Source organism: Nycticebus coucang, chromosome 17, assembly GCF_027406575.1.
Source record: "Nycticebus coucang isolate mNycCou1 chromosome 17, mNycCou1.pri, whole genome shotgun sequence".
Lineage (NCBI taxonomy): Eukaryota > Metazoa > Chordata > Mammalia > Primates > Lorisidae > Nycticebus > Nycticebus coucang.
Window position 1 is genome coordinate 24,844,899 of NC_069796.1, and position 20,684 is coordinate 24,865,582.

At 38.5% G+C, this 20,684-nt stretch overlaps 1 protein-coding gene, 1 long non-coding RNA gene and 1 pseudogene across 3 annotated transcripts in view; 2 read left to right on the top strand and 1 right to left on the bottom strand.

Annotated features, from left to right (window-relative positions):
• The window catches only part of GRAMD2B (GRAM domain containing 2B), a 128,379-nt gene that overhangs the window by 13,022 nt on the left and 94,673 nt on the right, over window positions 1-20,684 (top strand). The gene's annotated exons all lie outside the window — the stretch shown is intronic.
• Window positions 1-20,684, bottom strand: part of LOC128568624 (uncharacterized) — a 40,923-nt gene that overhangs the window by 2,598 nt on the left and 17,641 nt on the right. Inside the window, exon 2 of the long non-coding RNA XR_008375184.1 lies at window positions 2,427-2,511. This is a non-coding gene — a long non-coding RNA (uncharacterized LOC128568624). The remainder of the gene's footprint in view (window positions 1-2,426; window positions 2,512-20,684) is intronic.
• Window positions 13,344-14,774, top strand: LOC128568623 (40S ribosomal protein S2-like; annotated as a pseudogene). Its single transcript, XR_008375183.1, has one exon. The product of XR_008375183.1 is annotated as a 40S ribosomal protein S2-like (transcript).

Genomic DNA, 20,684 nt, shown 5'->3' on the forward strand with positions numbered 1-20,684 from the left:
CTTCCTCATCTTACCAATGAAGAGCTCCACTGTGAACAGGATTTTTCCAGACAATGGAGAAAGAAAAAAGACAGAAAAAAAAAAAAAATCAAATGACATTGTGTGTGTGTGTGAGAGAGAGAGAGAGTGTGTGTGTGTGTGTGTGTGTGTGTGTTTAATTTCTAAGTTCCTTCTGAGGGGAAAAGGTGAATTCTTTTCAGGGATTACCATAGAATGTGGGATTTCTTATGATTTTATTCAGTCAAGTGCTGGATTTACCATGAAGCTAATGAAAGAGAAACATCAGAGTCTATCCCTGATGTCATTAGAAGAATGACTTTCTTCTAATTCAATACTCATTGTTTACACCTCGTTTTGTATTCTTTTTTCAAAGAAGTTCCCTATACTATTTGTTTCAGGCTTTACAAAACCGAATCTGTCCCAATTGCTGTTGTTAAAGATGTATTTTCTTTTTTTTAATTTTCACATATACGTGTTCATTAGGCTTCCACTTTTTGCCTTCACAAAATTAAAAAGGCTTAAAATTCAACAATAATAACAATGTTTCAGATAGGGACCAGAAACAAAAACCTCGCAAAAAACGAACGAAGACAAATACATTCAGAAAAGAAATCAGATGATTGCTGCAACGAAGTATTAAACAATAATAATAGTCAAGATGTATTTTTTAACAAAGTCCAATTTTCTAAATATTATAATCTGGATTTTATACTAGCAAATGAGATACTAACAGGTAGTTTAATAAACCTGCACAAGAAGGTATTATTATGCTTTCCAAAATGATTGGTCCCTAGAAATTATGGAAAGGAAATTTATCCCCTATACAGAAATAACTTTTTGGGGGGACACTCATATTATTATCATATTAGATGACTACATTATATAAACCATATAATTTAGCACAATACGTTATAGAACATTTTAATGTAGAATTTTATTTTAGACTAAGCACAAATAAGGGTAATAAGATCTTTATTTTCCTTCTTTTTTTTATTTATAAACTTTTTTTTTTATTGTTGGGTTTATTTTCCTTCTTAAAAGAGAAAAAATGCATTGAATATTATTTATCGACATTACTGTATTTTATATTGGGGGGTCAGGGATTAAACAACTAGAGCTTCCAGAAACTCAAAAGTTACTCTATTGACAATAATTCCTGTTGGAATTGGGAAGTGGATTAAAATAGCTAAAAGCACCAAGGCTGGGTCTGCCTGGGTTCAAATCTCATCTAAGCTGCTCAGCACATCGGCATTATAGTTTTCTCTCCGGTTAAAGAAGAGGTGAAAGCTCACCCCTCACAGGGTTGTTGTAAGGATTAAATTACCACAATTGTGGCATGCTTAGAAAATTACCTAGTTGTCCAGGCATGGTGGTTCATGTCTGTAATCCTAGTGCTCTGGGAGGCTGAGGCAGGTTGATTGCTTGAGCTCAGGAGTTCGAGACCAGTCTGAGCAAGAGTGAGACCCTATCTTGATTAAAAATAGAAAAACTAGCCAGGCATGGTGGCAGCTACTCAGGAGGCTGAGGCAAGAGGATCATTTGAGCCTAATAGTTTGAGGTTGCTGTCAGCTGTGACGCCACAGCACTCTACCAAGGGTGACATAGTGAGACTGTCTCAAAAGAAAGAAAGAAGGAAAAGTCATTCTCCCATTAGTAACAACATCTCACTTCTAGATCACCTACTAAATTGCCACATTTGTAATGGAAAAGACTATCTTATTCATTTTTTTAGCCCCTAAGGTATTGTTCAGTCTTCTCTCCTTAGTAAGATTCCCTAAATTGTTTGTGGGGAGGGCAGGTTGCAAATGAATATAGGAATAACTAAAATAGAAAGCAGTGTGTCTTAACTCAAAGTAAATGTTTCACAGCATAAGATGATTATGTGTTTTTTTATTAAAAGTTATTTTAATATTTTCTAAACTGTTCACACAGGGAAATATAATTATGCCAATTAATGACCAAGAGTTTTACTTTTAATGGTGAATAAAGTGGCAAAATTTTGCTCAGGTTGAGTTGTTTAAACACAAGTTGTAGAAAGGTCTGTTTCCATTCTGTGTTAATAAGCTTATCTCTATTGAAAGGTGTATGCCTCAGAATTTTTAAGCCTATCTGCCATGCAGGAGGAAGCTGCAGGCTGATCTGAGATGATGTGACCCTGACCTTTCATCAATACCTGGGTTTATAATAATAGAACAGAGTATATTTTATTATGGCCCTAGCCTGGTTGTGTACCTATAAACAACAAATGGTCATGACGGGTACGTGAAAGTTCTGAGGTACAGTAAAGCATAGTAAATATTTAACTAAATATCAAGTGACCTTTCTTAAAGTTTTATATCTAATAGGCAGGGGAGGAGTTGTGTTTGCTATCTTCCATGTCATTATACAAACAGCCATTAGTTGATTATAAATAATAATAAGCATACCTCATGATGAAATGTTCAGTTATGCTGACCCCACATTTTGGAGAGGTCTTCTTTAGATCCCGAAGAGCAACATCATCATTTATTTCTGAAATCAAAAGAAAAAAAAATCATTCTTCCATGTGCCTGTCAGTTTTTTTTTTATGGTGCCAGGAGGCTATATAACCATAAACAAAGTCATTTCAGCAGCCTTTTATTACAGAAATTCATAGATAGACTCAGAGTGATAACTTTGACTCTGTGAGGCAATTCCTGACTAGATACTGCCTCAGTTCTAAAATCTCTCAATAAACATGACAACAACCTTAAATGTATTAGTTATCTCCTCCTAAGCTCTACTAACAAATTAGTTAACCCAAATTTCACAAGAAACGTATGGAATAGGAACAATTATTACCCATTTTCTACACAGAAAACTGGGGCTTGGAAAGATTAAGTACCCAATTCCCATAATAAAAGAGTTAGATGCAACATTAAGACTCTACACCCTTACAGGGGTATTTGCGAAACTTGGTAAATGTAGAATGTAAATGTTTTGGCACAGTAACTGAGATAACGCCGGAAAGGCTATGTTAACCACTGTGATAAAAATGTGTCAAATGGTTTATGAAGTGAGTGTATGATGCCCCATAATCATATCATTGTATACAGTTGTGATTTAATAAAAAAATTAAAAAAAAAAAAAAAAAGACTCTACACCCGTCCTCCTTCCACTTCCCTATACTACGACTCCTCCCACCTTTAACTTCCTTCCATTGTTGACTAACAGAATTAGGCTAAAAGATGTAAACCACCCCAAAAGTGGGGTGACGAAAATCTGAAACAGGAGTTAGATGTGGCACCAAAAGCATGAGTGACAAGATAGAGAATGACTAAATTCATCAAAATGAAATTCAGATACCATCAAGAAATCTTACAAGGGTACATGTGAAACTTAGTAAATGTGGAATGTAAATGTCTTAGCACAATAACTAAGAAAATGCCAGGAAGGCTATGTGAACCAGTGTGATGAAAATCTGTCAGACGGTCTATAAAACTAGTGTATGGTGCCCCATGATCGCATTAATGTACACATCTCTGATTTAACAAAAAAAAAATAAAAATATAAAAAAAAGAAAGTAAAAGGCAATACATAGAATGGAAGAAAATATTTGTAAATCATACATCTGATAAAGGTCTAGTATCCAGAATATATAAAGAATTATTTCATCTCAATAATAAAAAGACAATACATTTCATAATGGCCAAAGAATCTGAATAACTTTTTCACCAAAGAAGTTACATAAATAGTCAGTAAGATGCAATATGGTATTCTACATCATTAGTCAATGAGTTATTACTTGGCACCCCACTAGCATGGCTCTACTTGAAAAGATAGAAAATGACAGGTGTTTGTGAGCATGTACAGAAACTAGAACCCTCATATATTGTTGGTGGGAATGTAAAATGGTACAAGTTGGGAGTTAAATATAGAGTGACCAGATGAACTAGCAAGTTCACTCCTAAGTATGTACCCAAGATAATTAATTGAAAGCATGTGTCCACACAAAATCTTATAAGTGATTATTTGTTAATTACACCTCAATAAAGCCAGAATAAGACCTGTCTGAATAACAACACTTATAAGTGGATGCTTCTAGAAGTATCATTCATAATAGCCAAAAGGTGGAAACAACCCAAATATCACTATTGGATAGATAAATAAAATGTGATTTATCAATAGGAGAAAATATTATTTGGACATAAAAAATACTATTATATGGTATGTGTACAACGTGTGTTTTTAAGAAGCTAGTCACAGGCCGGGCTGTAATCCTAGCACTCTGGGAGTCTGAGGCAGGTGGATGGCTTGCGCTCAGAAATTCCAGACCAACCTGAGCAAGAGTGCGACCCCATCTGTACTAAAAATGAAAAACTGAGGCAAGAGGATTATTAAGCCCAAGAGTTTCAGGTTGCTCTGATCTATGATGCCACAACACTCTACCAAGGATGACAAAATGAGACTCTGTCTAAAAATAAAATAAAATAAAAGGCTAGTCACAAAAGGCTATGTGATTCCATTTATATGAAGAATAGACAAATCTACACAGACAAAAAGTAGGTTAGTATGGTTCCTAGGGACCTGTGGGAGAAAACAATGGGAATTGACTACTAATATATGCAGGATTTATGGGGGAGAGAGATGAAATTAGTCCAGAATTAGATGCTGGCTATAGTTGCACAGTTCTGTTTAGCAACATTAAAACCACTGAATTGTACCCTTTTAAAAAGTGGATTTGAGGCCAGGCATAGCGGCTCATGCCTATAATTCTAGTACTCTGGGAGGCCGAGGCAGAAGATTAACTCGAAGTTGAGACTTTGAGACCAGCCTGAGCAAGAGCAAAACATGGTCTCTACTAAAAACAGAAAAAATTAGCTGAGTGTAGTGACATACACCTATAGTCAGAGCTACTCAGGAGGCTGAGGCAGGAGGATCACTTGAGCCCAGGAGTCTGTGGTTGCCGTGAGCTATAACATCACTGCACTCTAGCCAGGGCAACAGAGCAAGACTCTGTCTCAGAAAAAAAGGGAGGGAGTGGATTTTGTAGTATATAAATTGAATCTCAACAAAGCTGTTATTTTTTAAAGCTAATGAGAAATTCTTAAAAGCCATTTCTTTTTTGAAAGTTCATATTGTGAGGCAACGCCCGTAGTTCAGTGGGTAGGGCGTCAGCCAACATACACCAGGGCTGGAGGGTTCGAACCAGCTAAAACAATAATGACAACTGCCACAAAAAAAAAAAAAAAAATAGCCAGGCATTGTGGTGGGTGCCTGTAATCCTAGCTACTTGGGAGACTGAGGCAAGAAAATTGCTTAAGCCCAAGAATTAGAGGTTGCTGTGAGCTATGACACCACAACACTCTACCCAGGGCCAGAAGGAAGGAAGGGAGGGAGGGGGAGAGAGGACGGGAAGGGAGGGGAGGGGAGGATGGATTATATATATTTTTTTATTTCATCATTTTATTTATTTTTTTATACCACTTCCTTTGGTAAACTTTTCTTTCTCTCTCTTTTTTTTTTTTTTATTGTTGGGGATTCATTGAGGGTACAATAAGCCAGGTTACACTGATTGCATTTGTTAGGTAAAGTCCCTTTTGCAATCATGTCTTGCCCCCCAGAAGGTGTGGCACATACCAAGGCCCCACCCCTCTCTCTCCTTCCCTCTCTCTGCTTTTCCTTCCCCTTCCCCATGACCTTAATTGTCATTAATTGTCCTCATATCAAAATTGAGTACATAGGATTCATGCTTCTCCATTCTTGTGATGCTTTACTAAGAATAATGTCTTCCACTTCCATCCAGGTTAATATGGAGGATGTAAAGTCTCCATTTTTTTAATAGCTGAATAGTATTCCATGGTATACATATACCACAGCTTGTTAATCCATTCCTGGGTTGGTGGGCATTTAGGCTGTTTCCACGTTTTGGCAATTGTAAATTGAGCTGCAATAAACAGTCTAGTACAAGTGTCCTTATGATAAAAGGATTTTTTTTTCCTTCTGGGTAGATGCTGAGTAATGGGATTGCAGGATCAAATGGGAGGTCTAGCTTGAGTGCTTTGAGGTTTCTCCATACTTCCTTCCAGAAAGGTTGTACTAGTTTGCAGTCCCACCAGCAGTGTAAAAGTATTCTCTTCTCTCCACATCCATGCCAGCATCTGCAGTTTTGAGATTTTGTGATGTGAGCCATTCTCACTGGGGTTAGATGATATCTCAGGGTGGTTTTGATTTGCATTTCTCTAATATATAGGGATAATGAACATTTTTTCATATGTTTGTTAGCCATTCGTCTGTCTTCTTTAGAGAAAGTTCTATTCATGTCTCTTGCCCATTGATATATGGGATTGTTGGCTTTTTTCATGTGGATTAATTTGAGTTCTCTATAGATCCTAGTTATCAAGCTTTTGTCTGATTCAAAATATGCAAATATCCTTTCCCATTATGTAGGTTATCTCTTTGCTTTGGTTGTTGTCTCCTTGGCTGTACAGAAGCTTTTCAATTTAATGAAGTCCCAATTGTTTATTTTTGTTGTTGTTGCAATTTCCATGGCAGTCTTCTTCACGAAGTCTTTCCCCAGGCCAATATCTTCCAGTGTTTTTCCTTCACTTTCTTGGAGGATTTTCATTGTTTCATGCCTTAAATTTAAGTCCTTTATCCATCGTGAATCAATTTTTGTGAGTGGGGAAAGGTGTGGGTCCAGTTTCAGTCTTTTACATGTGGATATCCAGTTCTCCCAACACCATTTATTGAATAGGGAGTCTTTCCCCCAAGGTATGTTCTTGTTTGGTTCATTGAAGATTAGGTGGTTGTAAGATGTTAGTTTCATTTCTTGGTTTTCTATTCAATTCCAAGTGTCTATGTCTATTTTTGTGCCAGTACCATGCTGTCTTGACCACTATGGCTTTGCAGTACAGACTAAAATCTGGTATGCTAATGCCAGCTTATTTTTATTACTAAGAACTGCCTTAGCTATACGGGTTTTTTATTACTAAGAACTGCCTTAGCTATATGGGGTTTTTTTCTGGTTCCATACAAAACACAGAATCATTTTTTCCAAATCTTGAAAGTATGATGTTGGTATTTTGATAGGAATGGCATTGAATATGTAGATTGCTTTGGGAATTATAGACATTTTAACAATGTTGATTCTGCCCATCCTTGAGCATGGTGTGTTCCTCCATTTGTTAAAATCCTCTGCTTATTTCCCTTCTGAGGATTTTATAATTTTCTTTATAGAGGTCCATCACCTCCTTCGTTAGGTATATTCCTAGGTATTTCATTTTCTTTGAAACTGAAGGGAGTTGTGTCCTTAATTAGCTTCTCATCTTGACTGTTATTGGTATATACAAAGGCTACTGACTTGTGGACATTGATTTTATATCCTGAAACATTACTGTATTTTTTGATGACTTCTAGGAGTCTTGTGGTTGAGTCTTTGGGGTTCTCTAAGTATAAGATCATGTCGTCAGCAAAGAGGGAGAGTTTGACCTCCTCTGCTCCCATTCAGATTCCCTTTATTTCCTTGTCTTGCCTAATTGTATTGGCTAGAATTTCCAACACTATGTTGAATAGTAAAGGTGACAGAGGACAACTTTGTCTGGTTCCAGTTTTAAGAGGAAAAGCTTTCAGTTTTACTCCATTCAGCAAAATATTAGCTGTGGGTTTGTCATAGATAGCTTCAATCAGTTTTAGAAATGTGCCACCTATGCCTATACTCTTCAGTGTTCTAGTTAGAAAAGGATGCTGGATTTTATCAAATGCTTTTTCTGCATCTATTGAGAGGATCATGTGATCTTTATTTTTGCCTCTGTTAATATGGTGGATAATGTTTATGGACTTGCATATGTTAAACCAGCCTTGCATCCCTGGATGGATTATATTTTATAAGTTCGAAATTTATAAGTAACTTTTCCATGACTGAAAAATTGGCTTCCTGATCTTCAAAAGCATTGACATATCTTTATTAAACTAGATCCTCTGGATCAGTATGTTACTTATTTAACATTTAACTTTTCACAAATACTTCCTTTTTATCTTTCCACTGAAATTGTGTACTGTTACAGTAGCGATGTATACAGAGTCCAGCTAGAACACTTGTGCCAGGATTTGTCAAGACTACCCCACTCTCAGAAATTCACTAGAAAAACTCATGGAACTTAGGTATACTCATGGCTAAGATTTATTATAACGACCTAGTAAGCTGAATCATAAGGGGCAAAGACATTAGTGGGGCTTGCAGGAATACAGCCTTCCTTAGACTCTCCCTCCATGAAGGGTCACAGAGAGCATACTCTTTGCCCAGCCACGAAGTGTAGCAACATAATATGCAACGTTTCTGCACAGAGAAGCTCCTTAGAGACTCAGGACCCAAGATAAAAATCTTGGAGGCTGCTCATGCAGGCACCTTCTGCCTAACACGCACCACAAATTCAAACTCCCAGAGAAAAGCAGGAGTTCAGCATAAATCATATTATTTGCATAGTCTATGTAGGCTAAAGAAAGATGTAAGGATCTGTTTGCTATCCCAGCTTTTTTGGAATCAGTAACTGCAGTAAATCAACTAGAATTTATTTGAAAACTAAAGTGGAAAGTCATCTTTTTTGCCAGAATAATAAATTTCTGTTGCATAGGAATTGTTTAACTTTTGACCAGTTACAAAATATATAATATGCAGGACTCAAAGTCCATGCAAGAAAACAGTGAAGGGCTCAGTGGCCACTTGTAATTTCTTAGAGATTCTACCTTCTCTGCCTTTTTCCTTTTTTTCTCCTCTCCCTCTTTTTTTCCACTTTCACCCATTAGCTTCCTCCTTTGTTTTCCGTTTCCATCACAACCATCTCCCCAGTTATAAACTGACTGTAATTTTAAAGGATTTGAATAACTGCAAAAAAAATTGTTTTCCTTTACATTTTTGTTTCTCTGGTTTCCCAGACGTAAGATATTGTCTCACGCATAGGTGATTTCTCATAAAAATTCCTACATGTTTGCATATACGTCTGCATCTTCCAAATTAATAGTGTGACTTTAAAACTATCTTCAGAAAATATAAAAGTTCGTAGAAATCAATAATTTTTTATTTCTATAGATTTAAGAGGGACAAGTGAAGTTGTGTTACATATATATTGCATAGTGGTTTTTAGTGTGCCCAACACCCAGAAAGTGTATATGGTACCCACTGGGTAATTTCCCATCCCACACCCTCCTAGCACCCTTCCCACTTTTTAGTCTTCAATGGCCTTTATTACGATTCTGTGTAACCATGCATAACCATCTCCCACTTAGTAAGAAATCCGATATTTGTTTTTCCATTCCAGTGTTACTTCATTTAGGATAATGGCCTCTACAACCATCCAAGTTGCTGCAAAAGATATTATTTCATTAGTAATGCTCAGTAGTATTCGTGGTAAATACAGGGTGGCCATAAAATTCGCATGCAATTTGCACACTATTTTAAATTGCACACAAACTTTATGGCCACTCCCTATATACCACATTATCTTTATCCACTCATTCATTGATTCCCTATCTTTGAGATTGTGAATTGTGCTGTAATAATTCAAGTGAAGGTGTTTTTTTAATACAATAACTTTTCTTATAACCCCACTCATGGGTAGAGATACCCAGAGGAAGCGACCTACTACTTTAAGTTTGTTGAGAAATCTCCATACGAGTTTCCATAAAGGTTGTACTAATAATTTTTTTTTTTTACTAAATTTTAACTTCAGTCCTTTGAAAAACTATACAGAAAATTCTTCTCTTGTAGCACCATTGAAACATTACACATTTGGGTGGTGCCTGTGGCTCAAGGAGGAGGGCGCCAGTCCCATATGCCGGAGGTGGTGGGTTCAAACCCAGCCCTGGCCAAAAAAAAAAAAAAAAAAAAAAAAAAAAAAAAGAAACATTACACATTTTAAAATCTTCAAAGTTCTGCCTTAACTATCAGGCAAACACATGGGAAAACCCTGCTTTCCTGGAACCAAACTTGGTGGTCTCACTGATCAGCTTGGCTGCCATGAAGAAAACATTCCTGGTAGAGATCATCTGAGAAGGGACCTTCCATCTAAGTCTCCAGGTTTAATCTTCATGAAAAATCATATGATCTTGAATCTCCAAATTATTTAACTTGGAAACAAGACACAACAGATGAACTACATCTCTACCGCGCTACATTGACCACCTCCCTAAATGGACCTAATTTTCACAGACCGGACATGCACCACTGTACATATCAGTACAGCAGGCCTAGTTCCTTATGTTGATCACCTCCGTATGTTGACCAGTTTGTTACACAATGGTCAACTTACAGAGGTTCTACTGTATCTTCTGCTTCAATCGCCTTCCACTGAGGCAGGCAGAGTTTTGTTAAGACTAAAACAGAAATTTCCTCTAAAAAAATAAAAAATAATTGCCTCCTTAAAAAGTGAAAAAGTCAATCTGATAGTAAAGAGCATAAACAGAATCTAGAATTATAAAGTATAATCCCATGAAGCCCAGACCTTCCTTGAACTACCCTGGGTACCATATAAAGCTGATAACCTGTGCCTCTCACAGGGGAATGTCTGAACACCTCAGGAGACACTCTTATCTATGTCAATTGTTAAAAAAACTAGAGATATTATCTGCAAAGGCAAACCTCAGAGGTCAGGTGGAAAGAGTAGGGCATAAGGGTCAATTCAGATATTTATTTGTATTTATTTATTTATTTACAGAGTCTCACTTTGTCACCCTCAGTAGAGTACCTTGGCGTCATAGCTTACAGCATCCTCAAACTCTTAGGCTCAAGCAATCTTCTTGCCTCAGCCTCCCAAGTAACTGGGTCCACAGGCACGCACCACAACACCTGGCTGTTTTTAGAGACAGGGGCTCACTCTTGCTCAGGCTGTTCTCAAATTCCTGAGCTCAAGCCATCCACTGCCTTCAGCCTCCCAGAGTTCTAGGATTACAAGTGTGAGCCACCAAGTCCAGCCCAATTCAGATATTTAAAGGTTTGTCATGTGATAGAACAGGTTATGGTCCCAAGGGCTAACAACATTGGAAAAACAAGCCGAAAGAGATGACAGTCCAATTATTATTGAAAAAAGAACTCTGAGCAACCAGAATTGCTCAAAGATAGACTGGGGCTTCTCTTAGTAGTATTGAGTCTCCTGTAGCCAGCAGTGTTCAAGTTTTTGATTGATTCTTTCAACATTCCACATTCCTTTATTGAATGCTTATTCTGGAGGCTCAGCATAGACTAGAACAGAGGTGAGGGAAATAGTTATAGTTCCTGCTCTCATCCAGCTTAGATTCTGGTGGGGTAATTTCAGATGTTTAGAGGAGATTCAAATATACATACAGAGAGGTGAAGTGTTTCCTAATCCCAAGAAACTATAATTCTATGAAAAAAATCCTTGGGTTTTTCCACATTTGGGGTACACCAAATATGTTTTTTTCCTTTTCTTTTTATTTTTTTTAGAAACAGGGTCTCATTCCATTACCCAGGCTAGAGTGCAGTGCACACAATTATAGGCCAATGTAGATCCATGTAACCTTGAACTCCCGGCTGAAAGGATTCTCCTACCTCAGCCTCCCAAGTAGTGAGGACTACAGGGATGTACCATTGTCCTTAGGTTTGGGGTTTTTTGTATTTATGGTAGCGACAGGATCTCACTATGTTACCCAGACTAGTGTCAAACTCCTATCCTCCTGCAATCCTCTCACCTCAGCCTCCCAAAGGACTCATAATACAAACGTGAGACACCTTGTTCGGCCCGTATTTTTGTTACCAAGGGTACACAAGCCAAATTAATAACACTTAGCTATGAAACAACCTAAGGCTGACTCAGGGAATGTTAGGGACACTATTAGGATCAAGTTATAACTGTGGGTCTCCAAAGTACATTAATGAAGAAGACACAAAACCATTGTCCTAAAGTTAACTCCTTAGATTCATCCTTTGGCTTTCAGTCACAGTTCTTATAACTTAGAGTTAACATGTGTTCTATGATTAGAAGATACTGCTTTCAGAAAAACGGAATAACAGTGATTTATAATTAGAAAAGAAGCATAAAGCTGGTCAAAAGACATGTTAGAAGGATTTTTTCTTTTTTGAGACAGAGTCTCAAGCTGTCGCCCTGGGTAGAGTGCTGTGGCATCACAGCTCACAGCAACCTCAAACTCTTGGGCTTAAGCGATTCTCTTGCCTCAGCCTCCCATGTAGCTGGGACTACATGCACCCGCCACAACGCCTGGATTTTTTTTGTTGCAGTTGTCTTTGTTTTAGCTGGTCCAGGCGGGGTTCAAACCCACCAGCCTAAGTGTATGGGGCCAGCACCCCACTCACAGAGCTACGGGGGCCGCCTAGGAAGGATTTTAAAATACAGTTAACTTCTAGTCTCAGAATTAAATTGTTTAATGCATATAAGTTGTTAAGTACAATCTATTCTTGCCCATTAATTATAATCAGTGAAGTTCATTTTCTGATTACTTTCCTAATGAGCATATTTCAAGATATGATCCCTTTACCTTAATTTGAATTTAAGTATGATCTCAGGCTAAGCTCCTACTCCGGTTTGGAATCACAGCCTCTTGTAACTGAAAGACCTTTTAGAGTTTGCTTGGCTTGACACAAGGCTGAGAAGAGAAGCAATGGGGAAATTCCAGAGATTAGTCTCACTGAACCTTCCAGCATGGCTCTAGGCAACACAGAATTCACAAACAAGTCTTCACAGAAAATTAACTTGCATTCACAAATGCTCATTTTGTTCCTTTTTTTTTTTTTGTAAGCTGTTTTTATTGCTAAGACTAATCCCAAAAAAAATCTATTAATAAACTAATTAATCAATGTTAGAATACCAGAAGTTTGAAAGAAAAAAAGAACAGATGTCAGAGACCAAAAAGTCAAAAGCATCAGGAAGAGTGTTCTGCCACTCGGTTCCCAGAACAAGAAAGAATGTCAGTTTTTTTCTAGGCTTATTGAAGTAAAATTGACAAATAAAATTGTATATATTGTATATATTAATATTTAAGGTGTACAAAGAGATGGTTCCATAAAGACATGCCTAATGAAATGATCACTACAGTCAAGCTAATTAATATATCTACCTCACACAGTTACCTTTGATTTTGTTTGTGTGATGAACACTCATAAGCTGTTGGGGTTTTATATTGACCTTTATTGCATTGAGATAAGTTCCTTCAATACCTATTTTGTTGAGAGTGCTAGGATAATCAAAGACTCTACCACCACACCCAGCTGATACTAGTATTTAAAATGATTTTTACACCACTGGCAATGTGATGCCTCCAGATTTGCTTTTATTTCTAAGAATTTTATCAGCTATTCTGGGTTTTTTCTGATTCCATATAAAATGAAGAACAAGTTCTTTAAAGTATGACATTGGTGTTTTGATGGGAATTGCATTAAATCTGTAGGTTGCTTTGGGTGGTATGGACATTTTAACAATGTTGATTCTTCCCAACCATGAGCATGGTCCGTTTTTCCATTTGTTAACATCTTCTGCTATTTCTTTTCTCAGGGTTTCATAGTTCTCTTTATAGAGATCTTTCATGTACTTTGTTAGATATATTCCCAGGTATTTCATCTTCTTTGGCACTACTGTAAAAGGAATAGAGTCTTTGATCATATCCTCACCTTGACTATCGTTGGTGTATATAAAAGCTACTGATTTTAGGCATTGATTTTGTATCTTGAGACACTTCTATATTCCTTGATCATTTCTAAGAGTTTTGTAGTTGAGTCCTTGGGGTTTTCCAGGTATACGACAGACTTCAAGTTACACTACAAATCTACAGTGATTAAAACAGCATGGTACTGGCACAAAAATAGAGACGTAGATTTATGAAATAGAATAAAGAACTTAGAGATACCCTTCTTTTCTGATGAAACACCAAATGGCAGATGACACCGGTGCAGCGGGAGGGCCTGGAGGCCCGGGGGGGCCCTGGAATGGGAGGTCGTAGTGGTTTCCGTGAAGGCTCCAGCAGTGGCATCCGTGGCTGGGGTCGCGGCCAGGGTCGGGGCCAGGGCCGGGACCGAGGCCGCGGAGCTTGCGGAGGCAAGGCTAAGGACAAAGAGTGGATGCCCGTCACCAAGCTGGGCCGCCTGGTCAAGGACATGAAGATCAAATCCCTGGAGGAGATATATCTTTTCTCTCTGCCCATTAAGGAATCTGAGATCATTGATTTTTTTCTTGGGGGCATCTCTCAAGGATGAAGTTTTGAAGATTATGCCAGTGCAAAAACAGACCCGTGCTGGTCAGCGGACCAGGTTCAAGGCGTTTGTTGCTATTGGAGTCTACAATGGTCATGTTGGTCTGGGTGTTAAGTATTCCAAGGAAGTAGCCACTGCCATCTGAGGTACCATCATCCTGGCCAAGCTCTCTATTGTCCCAGTGCGGAGAGGCTACTGGGGGAATAAGATTGGCAAGCCTCACACTGTTCCTTGCAAGGTGACAGGCCGCTGTGGCTCTGTGCTGGTGCGTCTCATCCCTGCTCCTAGAGGAACTGGCATTGTCTCAGCGCCTGTGCCTAAGAAGCTGTTAATGATGGCTGGGATTGATGACTGCTACACCTCAGCCAGGGGCTGCACTGCCACCCTGGGCAACTTTGCCAAGGCCACTTTTGATGCCATTTCCAAGACCTACAGCTATCTCACTCCTGATCTCTGGAAAGGGACAGCGTTCACCAAGTCTCCTTACCAAGAATTCACTGACCATCTTGTCAAGACCCACACCAGAGTCTCTGTGCAGAGGACCCAGGCTCCAGCTGTGGCTACAACATACGGTTTTTATGCAATAATAAAGTGAATTGAGTCTGTTAAAAAACATAAAAATAAAAATTTAGAGATAAACCTAGCCACATATCATCATTTGATCTTTGATAAGCCTAATAAAAACATGCGTTGGAGAAAAGAATCCCTATTTAACAAATGGTGCTGGGAGAACTGGTTAGCCACACGTAGAACACTAAAACTGGACCCACACCTCTCACCATTAACAAAAATTGATTCTCACTATATAAAAGATTTAAATTTAAGACATGAAACTATAAAAATACTAGAAGAAAGTGCAGGGAAAATTCTTGAAGATATTGGCCTGGGAAAATATTTTATGAGGAAGACACACACACCTGGGCAATTACGCCAATACCAAAAATAAATAACTGGGATTTGATCAAGTGAAAAAGCTTCTGCACAGCTAAGGGTACTACAACCAGAGCAAACAGACAGCCTTCAGAATGGGAGGAGATTTTTGCAAGTTATGATTTTGACAAAGGTCTTATAATTAATCTACAGGGAACTCAAATTAATCAATAAGAAAAGAGCAAACAATCCCATTTCTTTGTAGGCAAGAAACTTGAACAGAAAATTCTCTGAAGATGACAGATGAATGGCCAACAACCTCATGAAAAAATGCTCATAGTCTTTAATCATCAGAAAAATGTAAATCAAAACCACTTTGATGGGGCGGTGCCTGTGGCTCAATCGGTAAGGCGCCGGCCCCATATACCAAGGGTGGCGGGTTCAAACCGGGCCCCGGCCAAACTGCAACCAAAAATAGCCGGGCGTTGTGGTGGGCGCCTGTAGTCCCAGCTACTCGGGAGGCTGAGGCAAGAGAATAGCTTAAGCCCAGGAGTTGGAGGTTGCTGTGAGCTGTGTGAGGCCATGGCACTCTACCAAGGGCCATAAAGTGAGACTCTGTCTCTACAAAAAAAAACCACTTTGATTTTGAGCCAGGCACAGTGGCTCACACCTGTAATTCTGACACTCTGGGAGGCCAAGGCAAGTGGATTGCCTGAGCTTATGGATTTGAGACCAGCCTGGGCCAGAGCAAGACTTTGTCTCTAAAAAATACCCAGGCATTATAGCAAGTGCCTGTAGTCCCAGCTACTTGGGAGACTGAGGTAAGAGAATCACTTGAGCCCAAGTGTTTGAAGTTGCTCTGAGCTATGATGCCACAGCACTCTACTGAAGGTGACAAACTAAGACTCTGTTTCCACAAAAAAAAATAAATAAATAAATAAAAAATACACTTTGGGATATCACCTAACTCCAGTAAGATTAGCCCACAAAGTCCCAAAGCTACAGATTCTGGCATAGATGTGAAGAGAAGAGAACACTTCTATACTGCTAGTGGGACTGCAAACTAATACAACCTTTATGGAAATAAGCATGGAGAATCCTCAAAGAACTAAAAGTTGATATTCCATTTGATCCTGCAATTCCATTACTAGGTATCTACCCAGAAGAACAAAAATTGATTTTACCACAAAGACATCTGCACCAGAACGTTTATTGCAGCCCAATCCACAATTTCCAAGTCATGGAAGCAACCCAAATGCCCATCAACCTATGAATGGATTAACAAATTGAGGTATATGTATACCAGAATACTATTTAGCCATAAAAAGATGGAGACTCTATATCTTTTATGTTCACATGGATGAAGTTGGAACACATTATTCTTAGTAAGGTATCTCAGGAATGGGAAAAAAATATCCAATGTACTCAATACTATAATGAAACTAATATATAAACACTTAAACACTCATGCAAATGATAAAACACAAGTATAGTCTAGCAAAGGGGAAAGGTGAGGTGAGAGAGGAAAGGGGGATGGTGATTGGTGGGAGGAGAGAGGGCATTGGGTGGGATCTCACCTAATGTGCACAATGCAAGAGTACATTCCAAAATAACCAAGAGAAAATTTTTAAATGCCTTACCACAAAAATAAGTGAGGTGATAGCTATGTTAGTCAGTTTGATTTAAGCTTTCCATATTGTATATCAAATCATCACATTGTACTTCATAAATATATATAGTTATGATTTAATTAAAACAAAACCACTATTACAGAATCATAGTGTTCTGAAGTTGACTATATAGTTACCTTTACCAGTGAGTTTTATACTTTTATATGCTTTCATGTTATTAACATTATTTCATTTCAACTTGAAGAAGTCCCTTTAGCATTTCTTGTAAGGTAGGTATGGTGGTGATGAACTCCCTCTTTTGTTTGAGGAAGTCTTTATCTCACCTTTATTTCTGAAGGACATATTTGCCAGGTATAGCATTCCTAGTTGGGAGTTTTCTTTCACTTTTAGCAGTTTGAAAATATCATCACACTTCCTCTTGGCTGGTAAGACTTCTGCTGAGAAATCTACCCAGAATCTTATATACTAGATTCCTTTGTATATGACAAATCACTTTTCTCTTGCTGTTCTCAAAATTAAATTCTGCCATTAATTTTGATTGTAATGTAATCATATAATTGTAATGTAATCCATATAATCATCCTTGAGTTGATTCTATTTGGGAACCTTTGAGCTTCATAAACCTGTATGTCCATATCCCTCCTGAGACTTGAGAAGTTTTCATTCAATATTTCTTTAAATAAGCTTTTCCCTCTCTTCTTTCTCTTCTCTTTCTGAAACTCTCATAATGCATGCGTAGTTTGGTTGTTAGAGTTCCATGAATCCCACAGGCTTTCTCCCTTCCCTTACCTTCTCCATTCCCTTCCCTTCCCTTCTTTTCCTTCCCCTTCCCTTTCTTTCTTTCTTTTTTCTCCACTGGCTGGATAATACCAAATGATCTTTGAGTTCACAAATTTTTTCTTTTGCTTGATCAAGTCTGCTATTGAAAAACTCTACTGAATTTTTCAGTTCAGTCATTGTGTTCTTCAGCTCCAGAATTTCTGTTTGAACTTTTTTTATGATTTCTAACTCTTTTTTTTTTTTTTGTTAAACTTCTGGCTTTGTTAATGTATTGTTTTCCTGACTCCTTGAGTTGTCTATCTGTGTTATCCTATATTTCACTGAGCTTCTTAAGCCACAATTATTTTTAATTTTTGTCAAACAGTTGATAGATCTCTATTTCTTTGAGCTTGATTACTGGAAAATTACTCTGTTCTTTTGGTGATATTATGCTCTCTTGATTTTTTTCTGTTCTTTTTAGTCTTTCATTGTTGTCTTCACATTTAAAAAAAATAGTCCACTCCTCCAGGCTTTACTAGCTTCAGGAGAGAAAGATTTCAATTAGTCATCCTGGTTAGGGATTTGGGGGTTTCAGATCTTATCTATAGATTCACCTTCTCCACTTCTATTATTCCAAAAGGTAGTGCTTTATAGAATCTTCTGAATACAGATATGTTTTGCCTAGTACTTAGACAATTTTACTATTATATAGAGCAATGATGGCTTACATTATAATACAACTTTCTAACCTCTGTGTCTTGAGTAGACCACATCTATCAACATAGTAAAGATATTATTTCTGGGCAGCGCCTGTGGCTCAGTGAGTAGGGCGCCGGCCCCATATGCCGAGGGTGGCGGGTTCAAACCCGGCTCCGGCCAAAACTGCAACAAAAAAATAGCCGGGCGTTGTGGTGGGCGCCTGTAGTCCCAGCTACTCGGGAGGCTGAGGCAGGAGAATCGCCTAAGTCCAGGAGTTGGAGGTTGCTGTGAGCCGTATGACGCCACAGCACTCTACTGAGGGCAATAAAGTGAAACTCTGTCTCTACAAAAAAAAAAAAAAAAAAGATATTATTTCTGCTGATTAGGCACAGACAATTAATTATTGAGGCAACCCTATGACCCTAGCAATTAACATATATGTATAAATCACAGAAGACAATAGGCACGATGGGGCCTAAAGCAAGTTAGAAAGTGTCTGGTTCATTACTAGGCTTCTAAATTCTAACAAAACATACTGATTTGTCATATTTAGCTGAGAGTCACTATTCACTATTTTGTGCCTACTAATCTAGCCACAGGAAAATCAAAAGCCTAGGTGGGGGTCCCAACTGAGTTCAGTTCCACTCCCCCTCCCTGTTCTGGTGTTAGCCTTTACCTCCCATACTTCCAGTAGCATCTTCATTCCAGGCTATCATTGTGCCACCCTGTCACTCTACCCCAAGAGGGAGAGTAGAAGAGTTTTCTCTCCAAGAATAATAGTTATTTCAGCCAATTCAGAAATGCTGACTTCATAAGCAATAGACACACCAATAACAGTGAAGGCTACTGAGCCCAAGGGTTGGCTGAGCTAGGAGGTAAATACCACCTTGTTAAATATCGTCTTGAATAATATAGTCTTTGTCCCAGGTGCTTCACCAGCCTCCTCAAATCCCCCTCTTTCACTAAGAAGGTCACTGCAGTTAAAGAACCCAGTATAGGGATTGGGATAACCTTTATAATTTTCTTCTTTGAGACCCACTCTCTTTAGTATTAGAGGTCTGCACTCTCCTATCCACAATTCTGAGAAAGGACTTTGAAGAGCAAACAACTTTATCATTTTTCTAGCAGAATCTGAACTAAAGTAATGTAAAGTTATAAGCAGTACTTATTTATCTCACTTAGTAGGAATAGTCATACATTTATTTTTTTGTTCTTTTTTTTTTTTAACTATACTTTTTTTGTTTTTTGAGATAGAGTCTCCCTTTATCACCCTCAATAGAGTGTTGTGGCATCACAGCTTTCAGCAACCTCAAACTCTTAGGCTCAAGTGATTCTCTTGCCTCTGCCTCCCGAGTAGCTCAGACTACAGATAATAGTCACACATTTAGCCAAATAAATATTATTGTGTTGAATTACAGGCCAGGAACATTATATAATATGTAGCATATGTGTCATATTACCTTTCTAAAATCCCAAAATATCACTGAATTCCAAATCACATCTAGCCCCATATGAGCTTTGGATAAAGCCCAGGCATCTGTAGCAACTTCAAAATTAGTTCCAGAGTTTCCCTTCACTATTCTCCTCAGGGACTGGGGTAATTATACAGGATGTGCGGCTAAAAGGAGAAGGATACATAAGGAATTATAAGTCCTTTTAATATTCTGGGAGAATTTAATGAATTTACTTTTATAGACCCAGGCCTTAAGATAGAGTCTTTCCAAAGCCCACGAGAACACAGTATTTTCCCCTAACCACACAGATCCTCATCTCTCTGGCTACCATTTGACTAATATTAAGCCAGGAAGGAGACTATATAAAAGGAAATCTATTTTTGAATTCAATGGAAAGGTCACCTTGGGATAAGTAGTGCCTTCTCCATATAAATAAGCTTTAAAATGATGAGTTGAGGGCGGCGCCTGTGGCTCAGTTGGTAAGGCACCAGCCCCATATACAGAGGGTGGCGGGTTCAAACACGGCCCCGGCTAAACTGCACCCAAAAAATAGCTGGGCGTTGCAGCGGGCGCCTGTAGTCCCAGCTACTTGGGAGGCTGAGGCAAGAGAATCGCTTAAGCCCAGGAGTTGGAGGTTGCTGTGAGCTGTATGATGCCATGGCACTCTACCAAGGGCCATAAAGTGAAACTCTGTCTCTACAAAAAAAAAAAAAGATGAGTTGATTCCCATGCTAAACTCAAAAAGTTTGTTCCTAGAGTAGCTAAAACAGTAGAATTTACAACCTGGGATAAATTCATTTTATGAGCAAACCTAGGGACATAAGTTCTTTTCACATTACTCTTTACATAAAAAACATATTCTGGGCTCGGTGCCTGTGGCTCAAGTGGCTAAGGCGCCAGCCACATACACCTGAGCTGGCAGGTTCAAATCCAGCCCGGGCCCACCAAACAACAGGGCATTGTGGCAGGAGCCTATAGTCCCAGCTACTTGGGAGGCAGAGATAGGAGAATCGCTTGAGTCCAGGAGTTGGAGTGATGCCACGGCACCCTACTCAGGGTGACAGCTTGAAGCTCTGTCTCAAAAAAAAAGAAAAAAAA